Below are 11,258 nucleotides of genomic sequence, written 5' to 3'. Positions count from 1 at the left end.
TATTTCTTTCCGAATAAATTATATCCTATTTCGGAATGAATTATATCCTGTTGATTCTGAGTAAATTACATCCTTCTGTTTCCGAATGAATTATAGCCTTCTATTTCCGAATCAATTATATCCTGCTGTTTCCGAGAAAGTCATATCCTGCTGTTTCCGATTATATCTATTCTTCTGTTTCCGAGTAAATTATATCCTGTTTCCGAATGAATTATATGCTGTTGTTCCCAAGTAAGTTATATCCTTCTGTTTCCGAGTAAAATATAACCTGCTGATTCCGATTATATTATATCCTGCTTTTTCCGATTATATTATATCCTGCTGTTTCCGATTATACTATATCCTCTTGTTTCTGATTAAATGATATCCTGCTGTTTCCTATTATATTATATCCTGCTGTTTCCGATTATACTATATCCTGCCGTTTCCCAGTAAATTATATCCTGCTGTTTCCGATTATATTAAATCCTGCTGTTTCCGTGTAAAATATAACCTGCTGATTCCGATTATATTATATCCTGCTGTTTCCGATTATACTATATCCTGCTGTTTCCGAGTAAATTATATCCTGCTGTTTCCGATTATATTATATCCTGCTGTTTCAGACTGAATTATATCCTGCTGTTTCCGATTATATTATATCCTGCTGCTTCCGAGTAAAATATAACCTGCTGATTCCGATTAAATTATATCCTGCTGTTTCCGAGTAAAATATAACCTGCTGATTCCGATTATATTATCTCCTGCTGTTTCCGATTATACTACATCTTGTTGTTTCCGAGTAAATTATATCCTGCTGTTTCCGATTATATTATATCCTGCTGTTTCTGAGTAATATGAAAACATCAAATCACCTTTACCTGATAAAACTCACTACCTCATTATGAGTCCTTCGGCATTTCATATTCTGAGCAGCTTAAAAGCTATGCACCCTTGAATGACGAGCTTTCATTTATTCGGGAAAATCCGCGGAAATGTTAAAGAAATAATTTATTTTTGGATAAAATAAGAGAAAGGTTAATGGCGAGTATATACGCAGACTATCTAAAAGATCTCAAGGAGTCAGGAATGTAATCCATTGCATTCGCGGAACAGTGGCTCGAAAATCTATTGAGATATTAAAGAAACGATTTGTTTTTTAATGAGATATTTATAAAAACTACTGGTGAGTATATGTAGACTATTTAAAGGAGTTTACGAAGTTAGTAGTGGGAGAGATTGCAATTTATATTGCATTTCGTGGAACAGACGTGGAGCCAAAAAGAAAAAATGTTCAAATGAGCATCAAACATTCCACTTGGCAGAATTCGGTAACAAATAAGACGTGTGTAAGCAGAGAGAGAGAGAGAGAGAGAGAGAGAGAGAGAGAGAGAGAGAGAGAGGTCTATTCATTCTTAAGATCGGCCTTGCGTACTCCAGCAACACCCCCCACCCAACCCAATCCCTAGTCAACCACCCGCCTCTCTTCCCGGAGACACGAATCCTTGAGCTGCCTGCTGCTTTCTGTGACCAAGCTTCAGTATGGCCACAGACACGAGGCGTGGAGGTTGTTCGTTGCGCTGCTCTCTCCCTCAACTCGGTTTCTCCCTCACTCTCTCTCTCCCTCTCCCACTCTCTCTCTCTCACACACACACCCATACCCTCCCCCTGCCCAAGCCTAGTAGCAGCAGCTACTAATACTTAGCTGACGCGATCTCCTACTTGCGTTTGACTCTTTTTTTTTATTATTATTATTTTAAAGTTTCCGAAACTTAAAAAGTTCTCTTCTCTCGTTTCCAAATCAAATAAAAGAAACTTTTTGATTCCAAAAGTGATGAGATAGATCATGAGCACTTTCATTTTCCAGGTGATATGCTAAAGAAAGGTGGAAGTCGAAACTGTTACTGGGTATTCTTATAAAACAAAAAGGGGGGAGGAATAATTAATCTGAGACTTGTACGCTTCAACACGTCCCCTGTCGGCGAACAAGGTAAGATGTGATAATTTTATTTCCTTTTAAAGGATTTCGTTCGTATTTTATAGTTGTCTTCGTACCTAGGTATGAATTTTAAATCGAGTATAAAGGGAATATCAATAATATAACTGCAGAAATGAAAGGCAATAGAAATTATATTTAAAATAAAAAAAAATTGTTAAAAGTTTTTTCCAATGTTGATTAATGTTTTCCTGTATTTCATTCGGTTAGACAAAAAAAAAAAAAAAAAAAAAAAAACAGAAAAGCTACTCTATCGAAGGGAAGGATGCAAGAAAAAACCTCACAATTATCAACTCCAAACCTCAGTAATCAGTTCGTACTTTTAAACAAGGACTACCAACAGAACGTCGACAGTCCTTACATGATAAATCATTTCTCTCATGCAAGAGTTATTCTTTCATAATAATAATAATAATAATAATAATAATAATAATAATAATAATAATAATAATAAAGAAGAAGAAGAAGAAGAAGAAGAAGAAGAAGAAGAAGAAGAAGAAGATGGCATAATCACAGCGTAATGAAATGATATAATTATTCTGAAACGAAATTTCAGAAATTAATATTTCGTAAACAGTTACGCATGTCTTGCAATTATTGAACAGCAAGAAATTTCACAGCTAACACGATATAGATCGAATGCATATTCATACGTATAATCTACATGATAAATGAGTGAGTGCTACGTCAAGGAAATGCTTACTCAATGTATACATACATATATACATATACATATATTAAACATTAAGCCGTTTCGCCAGTTACGAATGTCTGACAATTACTGAACAACAAGAAACTACATCACTACAATGATATGTTCAAATACATAGCCATATGCATGATCTGAAATATATATGTGCATGAATACATATATATACAAATTATATGTATACATACATATTTTTAATACATATGTATAACATAAATTGTATATATTTTTGTATGTATGTACAGTATATATATATATATATATATATATATGCACACACACACACATATATATATATATATAGATATATATATATATGTTAGTTATATATATATATATATATATATATATATTACATACATACATATACATACTCCATTGTTTCTCTTTCCTTCGTGGATTTTGTCTTTGTTTATATACATACATACAGTATATACATACATACATACATATATAGGATTAACACCAACAAGTTGAGATTACGTACTTATGTGTGCTTGAAGAGAGAGAGAGAGAGAGAGAGATGGCGGGGGTTGGGGGGTAGGGAGAGGGTTATTTAATACATCAATAAATTCAAAAGACTCCCGATCGATTCGGGGCCTATTTCATTAGCTCAGAATAGCTGAGATGACAGAAACGCCATTTTTATGAGACACTCAACTTTTACGTAAACGACTCTTATAAATGTCAAATTGATTTATTTATTTATCTATTTATTTATTAATCAATTAATTAAATAATTAATTAATTTATTTATTTATTTATTTACTTGTTTATTAATTAATTAATTAATCAATCATTCAAATAATTTATTTATTTACTCATTGATAATTAATCAATTAATTTATTTATTCATTTGTAATTAATTAGTTAATTAATTTATTTATTTATTAATCTGTTTATTTATTCATTTGTTTATCTATTTCCTAATCCGAATAAGTACCCACATACCTACTTATCTAACAATAAATAATGCGAATTGTTAATTGCTGCATAAATATTGAGGCTCAAGGGCTGAGCAGATAACACAGGACACTATCTTGACTCAGTTAATATATATATATATATATATATATATATATATATATTAATATATATATATATATATATATATATATATATATATATATATATTAACTTTATCACTTACCCAAAGTTCTGTTTTGATTTAATTACTAACAGGCCCTCGCTGAAACTGGATGATCTAGCGGAGATATTTATTCAAGAAAAGTTACAAGCTTTCCAGGGCTAACAGCCCTCATTGTCAAGTATCCGCTAGATACCATCCAGTTTCAATGAGGTCCTGTAATATATATATATATATAGCATATATATATATATATATATATATATATATATATATGTATATATATATATATATATATATATATATATACAGTATATATTATATATTATATATATACATATATGCAAGATAATTAATTAAACAGGTACACATTTAAAAACATTTACGTTACATAGGCTAGATGAAAGCACAGTGCACGCTTAACACACATTGAGATGGTTAATACAATAATAATAATAATAATAATAATAATAATAATAATAATAATAATAATAATAATAACTTGGACATCTGGAAAAATTAAGTTCAAGCCTTTTTAACGGAGAGTGAATGAACTAGCAGGATACCTAACATTATTTCTCAAAAAAAAAAGAGAAAAAAAAATATCCTTCCATTATCATTTGGACCAAGCTGACTACACTCCTTAAAACCAGCACATGACAGGCATCTATTTTAAATAAATAAACCATGTTCTTATCACAACTGTCATTGATAAAACTAGACTTTTAGGTTTCTTTCAAACGTATTATCAGAACATATCAAAACAGGTCGGTCTTTAAGCGTCCGTCCAATTAATGTTATGACTTTCTCCTCTATCTGGTGCATATATCATATAACATATTCTTTATGCAATTCATTTATCTTTCACATTAATTCCCGGTCTGACCAACGTAAAATAAACCACATGAATTACGTGTGATTTGATACGATGTTAAAAATGAAGAAGATTCAATACTACTGAAGAGAAACACGAATTATTACATACAGACAAAAAATACCTGTGTATGCATTAGTTGAATTCTTTATACAAGAGTACAGTAATTATTTATCAGTGAAGTAACTGAATACTGGTGCTTTAAAATGATGGCTGATTTCCACAATGAATGCCACTTTAAAAATGGAAATAAATTGTGCAAGAATTTTTTTTAAGTCATTTTATACAGACCATGACGTTGTTTGCTATGGGAATTCCCTAACTGACACACTTCTTCAAAAATATTCTCAAAACATGCATCGCATTCAGCAATGCCGTTGGTGTTGTACATTCATCAATACCCATTTAAAGGGTTATACACTTAAAAATATACTTACTTGAATTATACATCAAGTAATACTCTTTGTGTTGCACACTCATCAGTACTCATTTAAAGGGTTAAGCACTTAACAAAAAATATACTTACATGAACTGTGTACACTTACACACACTGATACTCAAACTACACACAAAAATGGTTTATTAATTCTATCATTTAGGGAAGCATCCACGTACAAATACGTTTGAAAGTTCAAATTAAAACGGAAATAATTTATGTAATTTTATCGTTTGGGAACAAATAAACACGTTCACGCTTAAAATTGTCTAGTTTTATCAAAGACAGTTTCGATAAGAACATGAATATCATTCAGTCTAGGAATGTATGAGCGTGCTTTATTTATCTAAAATAAATGTGTGTCAGGTGCAGGTTTTAAGGAGTGTAATTAGCTTGGTCCAAATGATAATGCAACGATATTTCTGTTATTATTGTAAAAAAAAAAAATAATATAAGTAAGGTATCCTGCAAGCAGATTCCCTCTCTGTCACGAAGGCTTCACTTCATTTTTCCAGATGTCCAAGTTTTTATTATTATTATTATTATTATTATTATTATTATTATTATTATTATTATTAACTTCATCGTTTAGGCATAGCATAGGCAACCACGTATACTCGCTTGAACGCACAAATTACAAATGAAACGTTCCCGGCTATAAACAGCCTCCACCCTCATCGGTTCCTTAAATTAGGGACTCGTGTCAAAGGACCTGTCATTCCGGAAGACCTCAGACGGCGGCCTATTGTGTTCGAACTTCTAACATCTTCGCAGAAGTTAGAAGTTCTCCCTCCCTGCCTTTCAACCCGCTGCGCACTTCAAGGAAATGACAGTTTTCCCCCTAATTGCAAATGATCTCAGTTCCTGGTAGAATCATCGACCTCTGAGTCACTTATTAGTTTTCTGCAAAAGAAAACTGTTGTGCCGGCTTTGTCTGTCAGTCCGCACTTTATACTGTCCGCACTTTATTCTGTCCGCCTCAGATCTAAAAACTACTGAGGTTGAGGCTGCAGTGTTGAATCTACCTCCAATCATCAAACATACTACACAGCCCTCTAGCCTCCTCAGTAGTTTTGATTTTATTTAAGGGTTAGCACAATCGTGCAACGATATAGGGTCGGGTCGCGGCTCATTCAGCATTATACCGAGACCACCGAAAGATAGATCTGTTTTCGGTGGCCTTGATTATACGCTGTAGCGGCTGCACAGAAAACTCGATTGCGTCGAAGAAAGCTCGGAGCATTTTTTTACTCGTTATTAACGACTGTAATTGAGGCAAGTCAATGACAGGTAATAAAGCCTTCATGTGTGGGATGTCTGTATGGAATGTATGGTCATTCCTTTTACTATACCTCCGTTCACATTCTCTTTCTTCCATCTGACTTTCCATCCTCTCTAACAATTATTTCGTAGTGCAACTGCTTTGAGGTTTTCCTCCTGTTACACCTGTCAAACCACCTTTACTCTCAATTTCCATTTCTGAGCGCTGAATGACCTCATCATAGTAGGCCCCAGCCTTTGGCTTCTGGCCTAAATTTTATATTCTAGCTCTAATTTCATGTCAAGGAAAATGCTAAGTGATTTTGTTATGGGTTTGCCTTATTGTAAAATTTTCTAAGGTCTTTCAAACTGACCGAAAATCCTTTGTGAATGATAGGTTCTGTTTCCCTGTAATGTATATATACTGTATATATATATATATATATATATATATATATATATATATATATACATATACATATATATATATAGAATAATCAACACACAATCACGTTGGAATAGAAATAAATTTCGATTTCATGTTAGATCGAAACCCAGGCCTTTCATTTGAAAGACTTGCCTGATCCTAATGAGTCAGAAATTTATATATATATATATATATATATATATATATATATATATATATATATATATATAAAATATATATATAGTATGTATGTATATGTATATATATACATATATACATGTTATTATATGTATATATATATATATATATATATATATATATACATATATTTTATAACTAAAGCGATTATTTCTTAAGCTAGTCCACGCCGCTAGTTACAATCTCCTTACTTTGACTGCTAAAAGGCAAATTCCAAGACTTCATGCCGTTTCAACTTGTTCGAATGAAACATGGAATTTAGGTCAGAGGCCAAGCGCTGGGACATGCGAGGTCATTCAGCACTGAAAGAGAAACTGAAAGAAAAGACGGTTTTAAAGATGTAAAAGGAGGAAAACCTGTTAGAGGATGGAAAGTCAGATGGAAGAAAGGGGCTGCAGCTAGCGGCCGTAGGGACGCCGCAAATGGCCTTGAGTAATGCCTACAATGGACCGCGTGAGGTTCACTGATGGCAGTACGCCCCTAACGGGGACGTGTAATCCTGAAGGAACGGTGATCCGAATTCTAATCACACTATTTTCCCTTCAGCAAAATCGAAGAATTCAATCGCAGCCCAACAGACCACACCGGAATGAATCCAGAGATCGAATCACACAGACTAACGCAATTGCAAAATCCATCGTTGTCAAAGGACAATTGAATAAATTTCCATAAGCGCTTGTTGCTAAGTTCCCTGTCGTCAATTTCTGTCCCGAGTAAAAATGACGTAGTCTCTGGGAAGAGAAATTTGCTTAATTGCCGCAGGAGTGGGAAAACATTCGGTTCCAATTTGAATTCCATTTGGGTCTGCTCATTTCGCGAGCGCAGTTACGAATGATTCTTTTTTTTCTTTTTTTATTTTTGGCAGGTGTTTTGCGGAAGGTGTTTCGATTTCGCTTTTTTTTTTTTTATAGGTTTGCAAGATGCGGTGAATTATCCGTCAGGTTAACTTACAGAGAGAAGCTACACCAGACCTTTGATAATTCAAATGATTGTACACATGAATGTGTGTCTACTTATATGTGTAGATGGGAACATGATTCCTACAGCATATTAAACACACACACACACATATATATAATATAAATATATACGTATACATACATACTTACAATTCTGTGTGTACACTTTCCCTTCTATCACTTATATCGAGAGATTAAAAGGACAGAGAGAGAGAGAGAGAGAGAGAGAGAGAGAGAGAGAGAGAGAGAGAGAGAGAGAGAGAGAGAGAGAGAGAGAGAGAATATAATATTGTTGACCTCCTAACTCAACTCTTAATGCCCCAACATAAAAGTGATCTGCATGGCACTCCTCCTATTCCTGTCCCTGACTCACAAATGGCAATAAAGTAATGACAATAAAAAAGGGAAAATAATAAAAAGGAAAATATAAAAAAAAAAATCAGGAACATTAAGTCACATAACGATTCGACATTCCTTTGTCTTCCGTGTCTGCGACGATGATAGGAAATCGGGGCTTTACGACGAGAGAGAGAGAGAGAGAGAGAGAGAGAGAGAGAGAGAGAGAGAGAGAGAGAGAGATCTTGCAGAGGATTCCAAAGAGTTTGTGGTCATTAATATTATTATTGTTATTATTATTATTATTAGACAGAGAGAGAGAGAGAGAGAGAGAGAGAGAGAGAGAGAGAGAGAGAGAGAGAGAGAGAGAACTTGCACAAGTATTCACCACTTACACAAGAGGATGCCAAATAATTGAAGTTATTGTTACTATGAGAGAGAGAGAGAAAAACTTTGGCAAGTATCCACCTGTAACCACATTGAATCCTAAGCCTTTGGCCTTTAGCGCTTTTCTAGAGAGAGAGAGAGAGAGAGAGAGAGAGAGAGAGAGAGAGAGAGAGAGAGAGAGAGAATCCGCAAAAGTATCCACCATAACCATCAGCCGAAACTAAAACCTTCAGCCCTAAGTGGCCGTTCTTAGAGAGAGAGAGAGAGAGAGAGAGAGAGAGAGAGAGAGAGAGAAAGCAAGGGCACTTTGCCGTCGGAATGTCCTCGTGGAATGCAATGAAGGAGGCGATTAAGACGTCGGAGAGGTTATAACAACTCTTCATAAAGGGTTGTTTCCTTCCCCCGTCGCTTTTTTTGGGGGGTCACTGACAGGTAGTAGTGCGGTCCTGGGCGCTGCTCTGCTGGGGCGGGCTGGTCGAGCAATAGGATGGAGATAAGAGGGGTCGTCTTGGGGAGTGACTGTTGGAGGATTGGAGGAGGAGGGATAATTTGGTGGAGGTGGGATAATTTTGAGGAGGAGGGATAATTTGGAGGAGGAGCTGAACGTGAAAGGATTGGAGGAGGATGTACTGTTGGAGGAAGGACAGTTGGAGGATTGGTCAAGGAGGAGGAAGGACTGTTGGAAGAGGAGGGATAGTTTGGAGGAGGAACGACAGTTCGGAGGAGGAGGGGCAGTTGGAGTGGGAAGGACAGTTTGGAGGAGCAGCGACAGTTCGGAGGAGGAGGGCAGTTGGAGGATCGGGGGAGGAGGGGCAGTTTAAGGATTGGAGGAGGAGGGGCAGTTGGAGGAGGAAGGACAGTTCGGAGGACTGGAGAACGAGGGACAGTTGGAGGATTGGAAGACAAGGTACAGTTAGAGGATTGGAGGAGGAGGGACAGTTGGAGGAGGAAGGACAGTTTGAAGGAGAAGGAACAGTTTGGAGGATGAGGAACAATTTGGAGGATTGGAGGAGGAGCGACAGTTCGGAGGAGGAGGAGGAGCAGCTGGAGGTTTGGAGGAGGAGGGACAGTTGGAGGAGGAAGGACAGTTTGAAGGAGAAGGAACAGTTTGGAGGATGAGGGACAGTTTGGAGGACTGGAGGAGGAGGGACAGTTGGAGGACTGGAAGACAAGGTACAGTTAGAGGATTGGAGGAGGAGAGACAGTTTGGAGGATTGGAGGAGGAAGGCAGTTGGAGGAGAAACCGTTGGAAAAGGGAAGATTGGAGGAGGGACAACTGGGGGAGGGAACTTATATATATATACGAGTATATATATATATATATATATATATATATATATATATATATATATATATATATATATATATATATATATATATATATATATATATATATATATATATATTATATGTGTGTGTGTATGTATGAACACATTTATAATTTATATTTACAAAGTCCATTCAAACGCAAGCATAAATATTATACAAAAATAAATTATAAAAGCAAGATCACCAAAGCATCGTGCATGCAGTACAGCCATATTAAAAAATCCTCTCTCCCCCCTTCTTTTCACTGCGCATGCGCACGACGCATTCAGTAAACAGGAAATCGAGACTGAAAACGACCAGGAAAACAGCGCGATAAAAAGGGAACGGTCGTTTGATTGGAGCGGTCGAGGACAATTCAATAAAGGCTCATTTTAAAGGTTTCAGGAAAGAGGAAATGGGTTGTCACAATGACCGACTGACGGGCAGACGGCTGAAACGGAAGTGTAAAGAGTATTGCTGCAAAAGTAACGATGATAATGGAAGACCTACAGTTTTTCAGAAAGACACTCATATGTACATATTATATTTTTTACACACACACACACATACACACACTCGCGTATAAACCTATGTACGTGTGTGTGTGTGTGTGTGTGTATGTATTTAATAATTATATGAAATGAATTCACACAAACATATGTATGTAGGTTTAGTGGTGACAAGCGTTGCCAGAATGTGAAGAAATCGAGAAGTTAAGTCAGCACTGATGTATCTGGCAGAATGTATCTGGTAAAAGTGACATATTGATTCCATATATATATATATATATATATATATATATATATATATATATATATATATATATATATATATATTAGTATATATACATACATATATATATATATATATATGTATATATATATATATATATATATGTATATATGTATATGTATATATATATATATATATATATATATATATATATATATATATATATATATATATATATATATATATATATATATATATGCTGATTGGCAGCTGGAGATTGAAGGCAAAAATCATATGTAACTTGACAGGGTCCAAAATAAACTTTTGGTGAAACTGACGTTACAGAGAGCACATGGTGAACGAGATCATTTTTATCATTAAACCTGATTACAAATTCTATAATGAAAGCAAAGTGCGTATTAAAATATCAAGCCAAGACTATTTTTGGTGAAAAAAGAAGTTTAAGAAAAGCTTGTGTCATGTTTCCATGATCATTCATTGTCTGGAATCACAGAGTGAAGGAGGGGAAGGCCAAAAGTTGTGTAATAACAAAAGGGGTTGTGATTTAAT

General features: G+C 34.9%; 1 protein-coding gene across 1 annotated transcript in view; it reads left to right on the top strand.

Annotated features, from left to right (window-relative positions):
* Positions 1 to 1,161: 1,161 nt before the first annotated feature.
* The window catches only part of LOC136849578 (uncharacterized), a 44,548-nt gene continuing 34,451 nt past the window's right edge, over positions 1,162 to 11,258 (top strand). The window contains exon 1 of the mRNA XM_067122905.1: positions 1,162 to 1,969. The gene's annotated coding sequence lies outside the window, so the exon portion shown is untranslated. The remainder of the gene's footprint in view (positions 1,970 to 11,258) is intronic.

Source organism: Macrobrachium rosenbergii, chromosome 21 (assembly GCF_040412425.1).
Source record: "Macrobrachium rosenbergii isolate ZJJX-2024 chromosome 21, ASM4041242v1, whole genome shotgun sequence".
NCBI lineage: Eukaryota > Metazoa > Arthropoda > Malacostraca > Decapoda > Palaemonidae > Macrobrachium > Macrobrachium rosenbergii.
The sequence above is the reverse complement of the archived record's forward strand: the minus strand, read 5'-3'. Positions and strand labels throughout refer to the sequence as shown.